The 15,797-nt window shown below is 38.9% G+C and overlaps 1 long non-coding RNA gene across 2 annotated transcripts; it reads left to right on the top strand.

The window, feature by feature from the left end:
* The first annotated feature begins 10,355 nt into the window (after positions 1 to 10,355).
* Positions 10,356 to 14,989, top strand: LOC121912240. 2 transcript variants are annotated; one of them, XR_006100037.1, is made up of 3 exons: positions 10,356 to 13,533; positions 13,995 to 14,414; positions 14,752 to 14,989. It is a non-coding gene; the product is annotated as an uncharacterized LOC121912240 (long non-coding RNA). The 2 variants fall into 2 exon arrangements; XR_006100038.1 differs by lacking the exon at positions 10,356 to 13,533 and adding an exon at positions 13,768 to 13,853.
* Positions 14,990 to 15,797: the final 808 nt, after the last annotated feature.

Genomic DNA, 15,797 nt, shown 5'->3' on the forward strand with positions numbered 1-15,797 from the left:
TTTGTCCATGTCTCTCTGTCTCTCGCCCCTCACTCTCTGTTAAGATAATTACAGTTCATTCTGTGTCAGTGTGTAGGGGGATCCCAGGCTGGCTGAAGCCTGATTAGTTTTTAATCATGAAGTGGCACTTGAGTAAACAGGGAAATATTCTTCCCATCACTCCAGAGAGGAGAGGTGTGTATGTGTGTGTGTGTGTGTGTATTTGTGTGTGTGTGTGGGAGTGAAATAGTTTGTGTACAAGCTGGATGGATGTCCTTGGGAGCACTACAAACAGACAGACAGTAAGTTAATTAACCAGTCAGGCAGCCAGTCAGTAATGTAGTTATTCATTCGGTTTGCCAGTGAATCTGTAAGTTGGTTAGATGCATGGGGAATGTGTTTTTGTATCAGCTGGATGTCCTTGAATGCACCGCAAACAGAAACACAGCAAGCGAGCACTCACACAGTAAATTAACCCATCAGTCAGTCAGGTAAGTTAATTAGTGAAATGGAAAGTCAGTCATTTATTTAAGGAGTCAGCCAATCTCACATTAAGCAAGTTAGCTTCTATGTCATTCAGTCATTCAGTTTGGTAGTTAGAGCGATCCTTCAGTGTGAATCTTAAATTCAACAGGCATTTAACAGATGCTAAAATGAAGGAGGAGGCCAAGTCTGACAATAAAAAACAAAACAAAAAAAATTTCACAATATTATATCATACAGTAAACGCAACTTTTAAACTTTTGAGATTTGTAATGAACTCATCACATAGATGTCTGTCATTATTTTCCAACCTTCTTCAATCATTAAAAAAATTCAGTCCATATTTTACACAAGAGACATGGTGCTAATGGAAACCTGTGGGTTCAAATAACAAAAAGAAGTACTGCAACCAGTATTATTTATAATACTATAAACTATGTTTGTGCTACACCAACAGTAAACATGGGTAGTGATACATTGGATTACTTTTTGGCTGAATTTTTGGGCTGAATTTTTCACTAAAATAGTACTGAGTGGGTATTGTTTACCTCTGTTCTTAGCTCAGTGTCATCCCTCTGAATATGGTATTTTCAATAACGCACGTTTCCGTAAATAAAACAGAATACAGCTACAGTAGCATTTTGAAGATGGCACATGCATATAAACCTCAGGCAGCGTGGTACACAGTGGTACTGACATCCTCCTTTCAGTATGTGGACATTGTGGATGGTTTGAAGCAGGTGTGTGATTGGGAAACATTGTAAGCCAGCAGGTGAGGGGTGGGTCACACACATCAGCTCATACACACACACACACAGGCTAGAGGCTCAGGAGTGCACAGAGCACTATGGAAAGATCGATTTTTGACAGCTGTATCCATTTATTATTTCGGAATTTCCAGCAGAATTTGGGTGGGATCTGTGGTTGTGTATCGATGCAGCAGAATCTCTGACTTTTGTATGAGTTCATGATATGTTTCAGTTCATCTTTAAGCCCCTAATTTAACGAAACATGTTTTGTTTGTGTGCTTGTCTGTATAATTGGAGATGTGTAATTTGGCAGTGAGTAAAACATGGGTTTTTATTATTTGACAGAAACCGTTTCCCCATCACAAGTACAAGATTTTTAGGTTTTAGATTTTTATTTTATTAGTATTTCCATTTGTTTAGTAGAGATGTGCAGAGGACCCAGTATTTGTATTTGTATCTGTATTTGTTGAGGCAGTAAAATTATTTGTATTTGTATTTGTATTTGTATTCGAATAAAATTGGGGAGAGGCTTAAAAATCCTGTTTTTGTTTTTATTACGCTTTTAATTTCAGAAAATTAAAGTGTTACAATAAGTGTTCATGAATAAACTACCTTACAAAGGCGGTCCCCACACCAGGTCTCGAACTGGAGTCTCCCAGATCATAGACAACTGTTCTGACTACTGAGCTAAAACTTTACTCATCACCTAATTGCAGACAGACCTCTACCTATTTATACACCCGTAACACAGAGACAGCACACCATGTAACAAGTAGGAAAGAACTTCAAAGGCGATTATTGCTTTGCACTTTTCATTTATTGCCTATTTTTTACAACCTAAGTTTGTGGAAATGAGAAGGGGAACAACAGGTTATGGGGAGTCCCTTGGGAGCATTTCACGTGTGTCAGTAGCTCAGCTTTATCTCTGGGGAACAACCTCAACTCCGGGAGTGATGTCCACAATAGGAAATGTGCGTCATGTAGCAGGTGGATGTGACCCCCACTTGTTGAAACCTACTGACAGACAATTTTTAAAATATTTGTATGAAACAAATATTCGTAAAAAACCCCACTATTTGTGCTTTGCAGAATAATGTATTTGTATTCGGGGACATCCCTACTGTTTAGTTTATATATTGCGAGATGGTGTTAAAGTGTGTTGGGATTTGAGTTTGTCTTGTCTGTTAATGCGGTGTGCCTTTGCTCCGATGAAGGTTATTGGGATTCTAATAAATGAAATCAGTAAAGGATGAGGTCCAGTTTCAGTCTCTACCAGAAATGCTCATAACTAACATTTTCTTCAGAAAACTAAACCATGAGACAACAAATTCCATCCTTAAAAGCCAGTCTGGTTGATTTATAAATTTGTTGAAGTTAAAAGGCAAAAAATGTTTGTTGATAATGATGTTGACTGCAGACACCGTCAGGCATGCCCTTAGGTGGGAAACTTTTTTTATTCATAGGGATCAACACAGCAGCCAACTACTGCAGCGGCTGAATCTCAGCTGTATGCTGCACCTGCTGCATGTCCTAGGGAAATATGAGAAAGTCAAAAGCTTTGTACTGTTTGAAGCCACCAGCTGGTCTATTATATGTCAAAAAATGAGTTGGTACTCAAAGCTGTGTCATGGGAAGATTAAATGGGTCCCCAAATGATTGAGGACAAATTGGTATTCAAGCCTACTGGCAGAATTATTTTGAAAATGGTGCAGTATGCAGGAAAAGCCCACTTTGTTCAAAATGTGTCTGCCTCTGAAAAAAATGGCTGTGAATGGACTGAAAAAAAACTTTATATTATATCAATGTCATGATGACTGTAATGAGTGATGAGTTAATTGTAGAAGACATGGTGTTGACGTGCAGGGTTTAGCTCTACAAGGAGGAACTCATTTAACATGTCGTATTCAGACAGGACACAGTAAACTCTACTGAATTCTGCTTTATTTATCTATTTATCTATCTGTCTGTCTATCTGTCCATTTGTATAGATTGTATAGATTCATGTCTGGAGGTCACTGTCTACACAGATACACACACACACACATTAAGACATCGCCTGTGTGCAGGGTCAAGCTGTCGATTTGTTAACCCAGCTTCACATTCACATTAAACATACTGAAAAAAAAAGACTTAAATGCAGACAAAGCCATGCAAACACACACAGAGAAGCGCCAGCAGGCTTCTGATGGAGAGGTATTGACCTCTGGGGTCTGATGAACCAAACTGCAGCTCTGGTTTTCTTTGTATGGCTGTGTTTTGGTGTGTGTCTAAAGCTGAATCGAACAAAGGTAAGGTTAAGGAGAGGGCACTTTTACACAGGAGAGACAACAGACTAACTGTATGCGTGTGTTTGGAAGTGAAGCAGAGAGGGACAGAGCGAGCCTGAGTGTCAGTGAGTGAAGGTTATGTAAAAGCAATCAGTGGCCTGTTTAATCTTTCAGAAAGAAGAGCTTGCTCATTTCCATAATCATCATCTCTCTTTCCTTGATCCCCCGCACTGCTTTGCAGCAGAGCCACCAGTCCAAGACAGCGAAACAAGTCTATGGAGGATCTAGTGAGACCACCTCCTCCCCCCCTCATCTCCTCTGGTCCTCTGATCTGTCCTCATAATTCTCCTCTGGTCTCATCACCCGGCCACACTTGAAGGCGGGATGAAAAGCCTGCCTTCATAGAGAGGGATGCGGCGCAGTAACAGTTTAAATATGGAGATAATGTTGCATACTTTTTAAATGCAGTCTCTCCTGGAGGGCGTTCAAAGCGTAGCACTCTGTTGTACCTTCTCACCTCTTCTCACCTCTGCACACCTGGCCAGTTGCTATGTAAAGCTGGCCTGACCCACATCCTTAGCCAGAATGCATTTCAGTTAAGGGATTTACTGATAAATGAGTTAAATCATAAGTACAGCTGCAACGATTAGCCGAATAATCGATTAGTTGCCAACTATTTTGAACTATTTTGAGTCATCTTCATGACAGAAACTGAATATGAATCTGAGGATGTCACCTTGGGCTTTGGGAAGCAGTGATTGACATTTTTTACCATTTTCTGACATTTTATGGACCAAAAACCTAATCGATTAATCGAGAAATAATAAAATAATCATTAGTTGCAGCCCTGATTGTAAGACTTATTCCTTTTGATAAGTTACTGCTGGTTTCCAGCTTACAGTCAGTGTTGGTGCCTTCTGAACAGGTGAGGTAATAGTTAGCCCATCAATGTATTTCAAGCTGTGTTTACTAGAGAAAAGCCTGTGCATGACAAAGCTGACTCTCATGATACGCTAGTCCCAACCTACAGAAATGTAGATTCTGTCAAGATATATAATGTCTTCTCTCACATTAAAGGGCTGCGACTGTGACATGACGCTTGTGTATATTTCTATGATCTAAGATAAACTTTGGATTTGTTTACGATTGGACCAGTTTCCTGTGTCTGGATGAGTATCTCAGCATCCAGGAGTTCATTTGAAAATTTGTGCAAGACTATAACCTCATTGTCTCCCACTGGTGCCGGCACAAAAGATAAGAATAGGTGTGCAAAGAAGTTGTCTCACATTCTTCTCTTCTGTCTCACATAAACACAAATTGCTTCCCCCCCTCTCTCCTCAGGAAACAACTGCCAGCTCTGTAGCCTGCAGTTACTCTTCTCCTTTAACTGTGTCATACCTGCATGCGTAAGGTGACAGGTCTGGAACCACAAAAATTGTTTTTTTGCTCATATTGTTATTGGATTTCCAAAAACCATACATGAAAGAAGTCCGGTTTGCATTGTGATAAGAATGTCTTGTAGTCTGGAAGCAGTCTGCCATAATGGAAGGAAGAGCAGGAGAAAGCAGTGCAGACACACACACCTGAACACAATAAGCCAAAACATTGTTTGCCAGCAATAATCTCTGCAATTTAGATTCGTAACACTGAAAAGTGTTTCCATAGCCAGCGTCACCTGGTAAATCAGCATGTTAAAATAATAACTTGTTATTCACAGGGGCTGGAGCCAGGCTGTCTTTACCAGTAATAGTTGACTGGATAAACAAACCGTTATCTCTCATCTGACTGACACTCAAATAAACATCTCCGGCGGATGGACAGGTTCAAAGGAAACCTCTGCACCGTCACGGGTTACCTCACGCAACACTGACACAATAGAAGATATTATAGCCATTTGAGGTGCAATACTGCAGGCGCCAGAAAGGCAGAAAAAAAGCAGTGGGAAAAAGGGGGCGAAGAGAATATAAAAGGGGGACAGTGAAGAGAGACAGTCTAGATTAATCCCCCACCCCCCTCCACCCCCCCCTCCATTTAGCATCAACTGAACCCGCTCATATTTAATGCATTTTTAATGAACTGATCTTTCATTGCAAATCTAAAGCTAATTTGGTGTGTTATGAATCCTCTTTGCTGGTTAGCCAACGTGCTAAAGCTGACGATTGCTGTGAAGTGTGTGTGTGTGTGTGTGTGTGTGTGTGTCTGTGTGTTTTAATGGGAGATTGCTGCAGCGATATGTGTACGCTACATGTGCAGGGTCTCTGTGTTTGTGTGCGTGACAGTTGTTTCGGTGTGTGTATCGGTTAGGGCTTTGCGATGGCTGTGTGTGTGGCTCACAGATGGGTTGGATATGCAGAGTGGGCACAGAGGGGCTGGCTGAGCTACAAGCCATATCAGCCAATAGCGTCATTACTCACAATTAGACCCTAAACAGATTAAAGAATAGGGTGACAACCAGCCAGCCAGGCAGTCACACAGAACAAAAGAAATGGTATCATTATTGGCCTTGTTTTCTACATTTCATTTCTTGTGCAATGCTCCTTCACTCCGAATCCAGCACCGTGAAGTGTTTGCACGTTGTTTTCACTGTGGTGCTTTGAAGTCGTATTCTTTGGACTTGCCTTCGTAACTTTGACTTCACCTCTAGAACATGGAGTTGCTTTACTTCTAATGGTTACACATAAATGCAGGGCTGAAGCCTCTCTGGATATTAGTATTACCAGGGGAAGCTGGTAATTTGGTTTTGCCCATGCACACCGGTAATTTCAATCAGTCATCCAGATGGTAAAATAATTTACTGGAGGGTTATGGCAAACCAGGGACACTGCACACCATAACACCAACAGTAGAGCAAAACAGGAAAAACTTTTAACTCTGCTCTATCCTGCCACTGGTTTTACTATATGGACATATAAAAGTGAGTAAAAGTGTGAAACACAAAACAGTGATATACATTCTACAACCACATACCTACTTCAAGCCATCCACTGTCCAAACTGCTGTTAAGATATATCAGTGTGAACAAAAGTGTTGTACTGATCAGCCAACATCCCAAGGGCCCAAAAATGGCTAAAAATCTGAGAGGTGACCAGGAAATAATGTTTCATTCAAGTCAGGAAAAGGGAAAAGGGGGACTTGGATTGTTGGTTCTGGTTCCATCCATGTTTATGGTAGTTTGTGTGAAAAATGTTCTGCTTTTGACTCATATAATTGTTATAAAATATCAATTCCAAATTCTTGTTTGGAGAACAATTAGGTTAAAATCCCTAACAGTGACAGTTTCACCACTGCTAAGTCAATGCGTAAGAAACACATATTCAGAGGTAATTAAGAATGATCACTCTATCATGAATAAATCAAATGTGTTTTCCCTCTTAAAATCCACCAATCTGGGCTTTATATGAAAGGTTTCCTTCCAAACACTATCATGTCTGTTTTAATGAGAACGATGAGAACGATTCCTGTTTAATGGGATCGAGTCCAGCTTCACGCTCATGATCTGCACACATGGCACTGTGCTCCATTTGTCATATTTTTCTTGTGCTTCTGTGCAGAATAAAACTATTTTAATCATTTCTCACACTGGCTTAAATTTTGCCAGTGAGACCAAAAGGCAATCAAAACGTCTTATTTTCTCTCTACTGTTTTTCATCTCACTGTACACTTTACGTCCTTGCAATAAAAGGAAAGAAAAATGTCCCTCCAGTTAGAGAGATTAATTGAGCACATGGTGATGTCTCTAGAGGTTTTGATGTGGCAGGTTATACTAAGGTGCATAATTGAAGCTTCAGGCGAACAATAACTGCAGTTAACATGTTGCTAATTGATTTGTCAGAGAAAACTCCAGAATGAATACAAAATATGTTCAGAGTGGGGTAAAATGACATGGGACTGTCCTGTGTATGCCACTGCATTAATTAGTCACTTGGTTAAGTTCAGGGACATCCGCTCGTCACATTGCAGTTCATCTTCAAACATACCATTCAACAAATTCAGTTCAGTATTTGAGCTCCCAGATATTCACCTTTTACTTCCAGTTAAATCAGATGAGATAGAGGTAGAGTAGAAAGATAGTATTTTAAATGTGAATCACATCATGATATGAGGGATATTGTGGTATTAAAGGGGAACTAAGTCAATTTTACACATCAAAGTCTGTTTACAGGTGTTGGGGAATACTACTGCATATTTGAAAAAAAAGTTGTATAATGCCTTTAGTGGCTCCAGAGGGAGTGGCCCAAATCTGATACCTCAAGTGATGTCAACTGAGGCAACCTTGGTTGGAGCTGAAGACAACAAGTTTGAAAAAACAGACAAACAAACAAACTGGGGGTGTGGGGTACAAAGAAGTGGGCTTACTCCTCATCTCTGCTTGAGGCTCACAGCTTCAGGCTACATTAGCGACTACTAGCATAACATTAGTGGTTGAGTTGCACTGTGGGTAATGTAGGCACCAGGTTTTGACAGGGAGGAAGAATGCATGGGACTAAAAAGACAATGTCTCTGGTTCTGCTGCGTCGATCGAGAGAAAGAGAGAGAGAGGGAATAAATTTGAGTTTAAATGCTAATTTCTTGTGTGATTTTGTAAATCAAACACAGAAAATGGAAGCGTAAAGTCAAATTTAAAATCTCATAGCTTCAATGTAGCTTCGCCTTTCTAGTGTTCAGCATATCTTTGAGACCAGGATATGTATGGAAATTAGTTCTTCCTCTTTAGAGGTTAGTCATCATTTCAGTCAGAGCTCTTAAGATGCAGATAAGCAGTTTAGTAAGGCCTCTGGGATCCAGATTAGACAATGATCAGATACTTTGCTTACATTGTTTGATCACAGATTTTCCATAACACCTCAAGAATCCTTTGATTCAGCTGTCATCAAAACAGTGACTCTGCCACAAATCTGTTGAAAAAAGGAACCAAAGCACTCCAAAAAAAAAAAAAAAAGTTCTAATGCACAGTAAATTCCCCAGTGTCAAGCAGTGTCAAAGTACATTGACTCTTTTAAAGTTATTACATAAACAACTTGAGTAAGATTCCCCAAATGCTTGTGAAAATAAAAAAATAAAAAACTGTGATGTTAGGATTACTCTGCTACACCTCCTCCTCATCTGCTTCTGTTTTCACACTGAGTTGAATTCTCTCTGTGCCATTTCGGTCACATGGAAGAAAGCTGGTAAAAGTGCTTTACTAGTAGTTCACCAAATGAGGACGGCCCAACAGTCGCTGCTCGGTCTGAAGTCTGTGAAGTGGATATAATGTAGGCAGGGTTGCACACCCAAATGTAAATTTGACAGAGAGTTTGGGACGTTTCCATGTAAAGTTTAGTTTTCATAACACTTATAACTATTCCGTCATGCTGTTTTACATAATCATAATGTCCCAACTTGTACATTTTCTTGAATGAGACCCTAGTTAATAAGAGTTGGTGGTAAATTACAGTTTCACAAGTAGGAAGTTTTTACCAGCACACTCAGCAGTCGATGCAAGCTAACTGTCGTAATTGTCTGCCTGTTTGTGTGTATGGATGCCCTATGGCTTATAGAGTAATAATTATAATATATGAAGAAAAAGAAAGAGCAAAGGGTATGAATTCGTCTAATTTTTCTTGTCTCCTTTCTTGTCTTCATCCTATTTTTGCCGTTCCATTCTTTCGTCTTTTTTTTTACCCACTCCTCATCATCTGAGACCATTCATTTTCATTTCTTCTCTTCTCATTTTCTCCTTTATTTCATCTCTTCTGTCCGCCCATCTGCCCTCCTTCCCTCTCCTCTCTTTCCCATCCCCTTCCCTCTCCTCTACCGTCTGTCCTCGACAGTTTCCCCTTTCCTCTCCTCTTCTCATTCTCTCTCCTCCTCCTCCTGCTCCTCCTCCTCTCCTGACAGCGCTATGAATAACAATTAGAGGATATACAAGTCACAGAGAAACCGTTTAAAAGTTTGAAATCACTTCTCTGTAAAGTATCAGCCTGTTTCAGCCTGAGGGAGGGAGGAGGGGGTTATGGCTAAAACCAGGTCCGTTACTGAGGATACTGAGAGAAAAGGAGGGAAATTATTATTTCTCCTCCACCCTGCTGTCTGCCAGTCCCCAGTAAAGAGGAGATTATTTATCAGCCGTTCCTGTCTGGTGCCCAGAGAGTTCTAGTTATCATGTGAGAGGCGCTTGAACAGCAACACAAAGAAACTCCTCTGATTGTTGTCGTCATGCCACTGCGGCTTTAATAACAAGCTGGTAACAAAGAAACATCTTTGGCTTGCTGCTTATTAAACAAGCTGCTTTGACAACACGCGTGAAGCTGAGGTGAAGGCAGTTTTATTTTATTTCGGGATAGGATCTGTAGCGCGGTGGCACACCTTTTACCGTGTGAGCAGAATACATTATTAGGTTTGGAAACAGTGAGTTGTTGGCAGGGCTGACGGGCTTTTTACCTGACATCATAATAATAGTAATAATATGAGATTGATCCAAAGATTTCTTAACAATTTGGATTTTTTTTCTCTCATGATGGATAGAATATTAATCAACACTACAAATTGAAAATTAAAATTTGAATAAAATATCATGTGTGCTGGATTTTTTTGAGACAAAGGAGGCGAAGGTTGGAGAGTGTGCGCACATTTAGAGTGTTGTGCACTTAAGTGAAAAAAATCATGATTTGACGGAGGAAAGTGTCCATGATGATTTAAATGTTACACCAATTTGGAAACTAGTTTTAAAGTTTACGCACATGACCACACTTCATAGTCATTATGTCTGAATACTTCATGTCAAATTGTAGATAATAATATATTGTAAAACTATTCAGGAAAACAGTTTAGCATTATGCATTCACTTCATAATCAATCCTTCCTACCAGCATTGTAGATGGCATTATATTATCAAACCATTCAAAAACATAGTGTATATATATGTTTATGAATAGACCAAACATTAACGTTTACATTAACGCTCATCTCGTATTTAAACATTCAACCTTCATTGATTTAACTTCTCAAACAATCTAGACATCAAGTACCATAGTGACATAAAAGGCAAAGCAACATTATATGACTAGATTAAACTTTGAGAGACATAATTTCCCAAATATAACTCAACATGACTAGTATTTCAATAACAAACATTCAATATGACTTCTTGTCTCATGTTCCTATCAAAATATAATTGTCCATCAGGTCAGTAGTGAACACTTACATAGTGACCATATAAACATTCATTAGTCACATTTAAAAATTCAATATGGAGTTCTTACCTTATCAATGGAGAGCACTATTGTCACATGTTGTAAAAATATGATAAAATCAAATTTTAATATCTCATCAATACATTACCACACAGTTGTCAAAGTTATACTTTCTTTATGCATTTGCATGATAAACAACATGGTTCATAGACTGATTATACATTTACTTTCACAGTTATTAAATTTCTGCTGAAATACAAGAGAAGCAGTGAAGTATCACTCAGGAATGTGAACTAGAGTTTATGAGATAAGGAGTTTGCGTCCATGTTTGCGTGGAGTGGTCTGGTCCTTTCTCTGGTTCAAATGACCCCAAAGGTCATTTATGCTTTTAGTTCAGGCAGTAATTTTAGTTATTGGTCAGAAATGGTCTCTTCAAAGGTCTGTTTGACCTCCATTTTGTCAGTGTTTGGCTGTGGTCAGGTTCGTGCTGTCAGACCCCCACTTGGGTGAAGAGGTCAGTTCGTGTAGGTCCTGGGTGAAATATTCACCCGTCTCTGTGGAATTCACTCACCTCCTCATTTTGGAGTCAAAGAAAGGTTGTTTTATCCCATGAGATTAGAGAAAAGAGCATGATGTCCTAAACGTGTAAAGTATTAATAATGGCACAACAGACGACAAATTTAATTTAATCCAATAAATCAATAATTTGTGAATATTATGCTCAGTCAAGACATTATTGTGTCCACCCCCTTTAAATAGCATGGAATATCCGCCGATACAGCTAACAAACTGCTAATCTCTTTTTCTGTTAATAAGCCATTGATATGCTATTGCATTTTCATATAAGACATGAATCACATAGTTTAGCTTTTAGCACTTCTGCAATGCAGAACAGGTCTATTAGGTTGTGTGAAACTTGATGAGAAGAGCCAAGTTTGAGCTCCATATGTTAGCTTTTAATGTCACCACTGCAAAATTTACCGAGCATTTTTAGAGGAATTCACTGGCTTATGTGGGACAGCTATTTACTATTGGTTAGCAAAGTACGAGATGTTCAATTAAGTGTGGAAACCACATGGAAAGGGATTGGTTGTCCACCGCAATAAAATCAGTGATTTTGTGTCCCTCATCAGCTTTGTTTTCTTTTGTTGTTGTCTGGAGTTTCTCACGCTTCGTCTCTCCTTCCAACAAGTTTGTTGCCCCAGCACACATTTTTCTTTATTCGTTCTTGTAAATCTTCATCACATTTCATGATCTTTCTGCAAATGTTTGCAGTGTTGAACCTTACAACACAGATGTTTTGAAATGCTGTCACGCTTTTTTTCTCACATTTTACTGCTTTGATTTTTCCTCATTTAGTGTTTAATAACTGCACAGCTGACATGATGACAGCAGGCCGCTGCTCTCTGAGTGTGTTGCTACTTCTCATTACAGCAGGTCACATAAGGTACAGGTATTTATATACTTATATAAACTAAAACTAAAACTGTATGGTACTAAATCCCAGGGGTTTTTTTTGTTAAAAGTTGTATGAAATTATAACTTTTATGTTTTATGCAGCATTTTAGCTGCACAAACATCCAAGTTTTGGATGGTCTTGTTTTCTCAGCAGATCTAGCGGAAATCTATTTTTTGCATGCAGTAATTTGATCCAATTTCATGTAGTCTGCTTAACTTCTCAACCCTCGTTTATTGGTTTTGTTATGTTTTTTTTTATGAACAAAACAGTGCAAGAGGTTAGCTTTGCCTCGAAGTAACATCATTATCCATCCCACAATGCAAAGCAGCACTGAAACATCCGCACAACAACAACTTCAGATGGCACTTTTTTTCTTTAGAGTGACTTTAAACAAATCAGAAAGCTGCAATAATTCATAAACAGTCTCACATAGGAGAGGCGGGAATAAAAACAGCAGCGTAGAGCAGTTCCGCTTCCCAAACACCCCACCCCTCCCACCCCCAACCCTATTTTTGAATCCCCTTCCACTAACCAATTTCCACCGCAGTCACCTCTGTCCCCTACACTGCCTCTCGCTGGCTAATTGAAATTGGCACATTTAATTTAGCCCCACAGCCAGCTTCATTCCGGTGATGGATGGCAGTGGATGAGTGTAATTGAACTTTGGAAAAAAGAGGAAGGAAGCAAAGGAGGAGACATCAATTAGCATAACCTGACTGGCCACTTCATTTATCAGTGGGGGCTGATGGCTTGGAATAGAATAGAATAGAATAGAATAGAATAGAATAGAATAGAATATCATAGAATAGAATACAATAGAACTCAGTGAGTCTAATATAACTGTCCACTTCATTTACCAGTATTTTTGTGTTTTTGCCAGTAAAATGACAATTAAGAGTAGCAGTAGTAGCAGTCTTTTTAGCTTATTTACTTCCTTTTACATAAAGTTTTATTTTGAAGTGTTGATTCCTGCTAACGGGGCTCGAGCTTAAGGACCTCCCTCTTAAAAATAAAAATAAATAAAATAAAAATAGGATTGGAAGGATGTAAATATGGGACGAATTTGCGACAAGTCGTGTCGGGGAAAAAAACCCTGCAAATGTTAACAGACAGCAATGAAAATGAAACTGACTGCAAGCTTTGTATAGCACACACAGTTCTTATTAAATCTCCTTGACAACATACACACACACACATGCGCAAATATTACTGAGAAACATCGGCTACACCCGTGAAATCCTGTCAGATGTCTGTCACCACCAGTATTGACTGTCAGTATAATACACAACGGCAATGGCATCCCATGGTGGGATACTGCAATTTTTTAACATTACATCAAGAAAACAGAGCCAGACCCTCAACCGCTAGCTTCTGACCTCAAGACAGCCGCAACTGCAACGGGGAATTCAACCCAAGTTAATGAGGTAAGCTTGTTAGTATTAATGTTAACATTACCACTTAACATTAGATTGTTTGATGTTAACGGTAACATTACTGTTAATTGCTTTCTTGCTAGCTAACGAGTCAGCAGCCGACATTTGCATTGACGATAACGTAAGGTAACATTAACTATGAGGAGTCAAAGTCCCGCAACAGCTCAAATTGTGTTACTAACAGTAGACACACTACTTACTCACTCCTCTTCATCCCTTATGGGACATAAAGCTCCAATGACATCTCTTGAAAAACATTATTACATTATATGAATCTTGTTCTTTAGGTTGAGCTAGCAAATAAGCAATAAGTACGAATTAATGAATGAATACAGTAACATTACCACTTTTCTATTAAGTTAAATTGTTGAAGCATTTATTTTCTGTAAATCCATGTTAGTATACTGTTGGCTATACACTTTATCGCAAAACTTCTACTTTTCTATTTGTAGATTACCTCAAATGCTTCAAGCTCAAGCAAATATGAGGCAAAAGTGGAAGAAAACCTTCCCATTTGATGAATTTGATGCAGAGACAGACATGATGTTCTGCAAAAGCTGCAGTGCTTTTCCCAGTCTTGCAAAAGGGAACAACCTTTTTGTTGGTGTGGCTGGTGGCAAAATACAGCATTTCATTCAGACTGTGAAGGTGCTCATGCTGCTAAAGAAAACTCAAAACAGACCAGTGGAGTAATGAAAGAGAGAGCATGTTCCGTTCATCGGTCCTTGATACAGTACAAGATGGTGGTGTTCATTCACTTGGTGTTGGACATTCTTCAGGAGCTGAATCAGCTCAACCTGCTGTTTCAGAGGGATGGGCTGACCTTGCAGATGGTCTCTGATGGACTACAAACGACAACACAAGCCATGCAGGTAAGTAACATTTATTTTGTTTAATTGCCGAACATTATTATTTTCTATGTGAATTGCTAAAACTGGTATTTATATAAGCCCTAAATATGAAAAACTGTAAAGATATTTTGTAACTTGTGATTATATTATTGAAAAACTCTACAAGTATATTGTGCTGTGATTATAAAATAAGAAATATTTTAAATGTAAATAATGTAAGCCAATGCGATATGGAAGGTTTTCAACGCCATAGTAAATATTCCATATTTTATGTATAATACACATTTCAAATATTTATTATTATAATCACAATATACTGTAACATACCTTAAAAGTTTTTCATTTTTATGGATTACAGTGGTTATCTAGACACACCCAGACCCAAGGCTCCAGAAGGTACTGAATAAGGATGGACCTGGAATGCAGAGAAAGCAGTCACCAACTGGTGGCACATTGGCTGCAGGACCAGAAGATCCCAGTTCCAAGACTAATTAGACCTGGACCCGCCCCGTTACTGGCTGTGCAGAAGCTTGTCAAGCTCTAATCTAATCTTGTCGGATGAATTTAAATAAAAAAGTTGATGATTCATCATCTAATATATGGTGTTTTATTTATGTTAAAGGTCACTTTGAATGGTTTTAACTAATGATAATGCAGAAAAACAAAGATTTTAAATTTGGGACGATCCACATTCATTTTGGGACAGCTCTAGGAGGCAGAGCCCTGCCTGTCAGGCCTCTGCTTCTTTGCATTTTAATAATGTCCCGTTTTCCCTTTTTCATCCCTCTCCTTACTTTACAAGCAGTCAGTCACTGCCATCAGCCCATGCTGACACTGCGGTATTCACTGTATATATTTATGTGCTTTCATAAGAACTCATTTCCCCTTTTTTCATTATTTACTCTGTTTTTTCATGTTTGGTTCATACTTCTGTCTCTCCGATGTTTTCCAGAGTCTGATATTGTTTCGTAACTGGCAGTCGGCTGTATTCTACCTGTCAGCTCTGGTTAAGTTGCACTCACAGCAGATATATGACAGGTCTGTGTGTTGGCTCTGTTTACTCTGCACTTACAAGAAAGAGGCGTCTGCACTTATTAAAAAAAAAAAACAGTTCAGTTGCATGTGACCAGAGTCTGTTTCTGTGTTGGAGTTTTGGTGCAGTAACCCAACATGAGCCTGAACTGCTGCATTTAATTTAATAAGCATGAACTTGACTAAGTTCTTCATACTGTCGACATTTATCTAAACACTTCTTCTCACTGTTGACAATAATAGCAAAGCTTTTCTATACCTCAAATTTTCCTTTCAGTAGCAACTAATGTTTTCCAGATGATGATTTCCTCTTAAGTTATATCATTTTTCTTCATTGGTTTTCATGTGTCAACATGCATAATTTTGGGTTAA

This window comes from Thunnus maccoyii, chromosome 14, assembly GCF_910596095.1.
Source record: "Thunnus maccoyii chromosome 14, fThuMac1.1, whole genome shotgun sequence".
NCBI lineage: Eukaryota > Metazoa > Chordata > Actinopteri > Scombriformes > Scombridae > Thunnus > Thunnus maccoyii.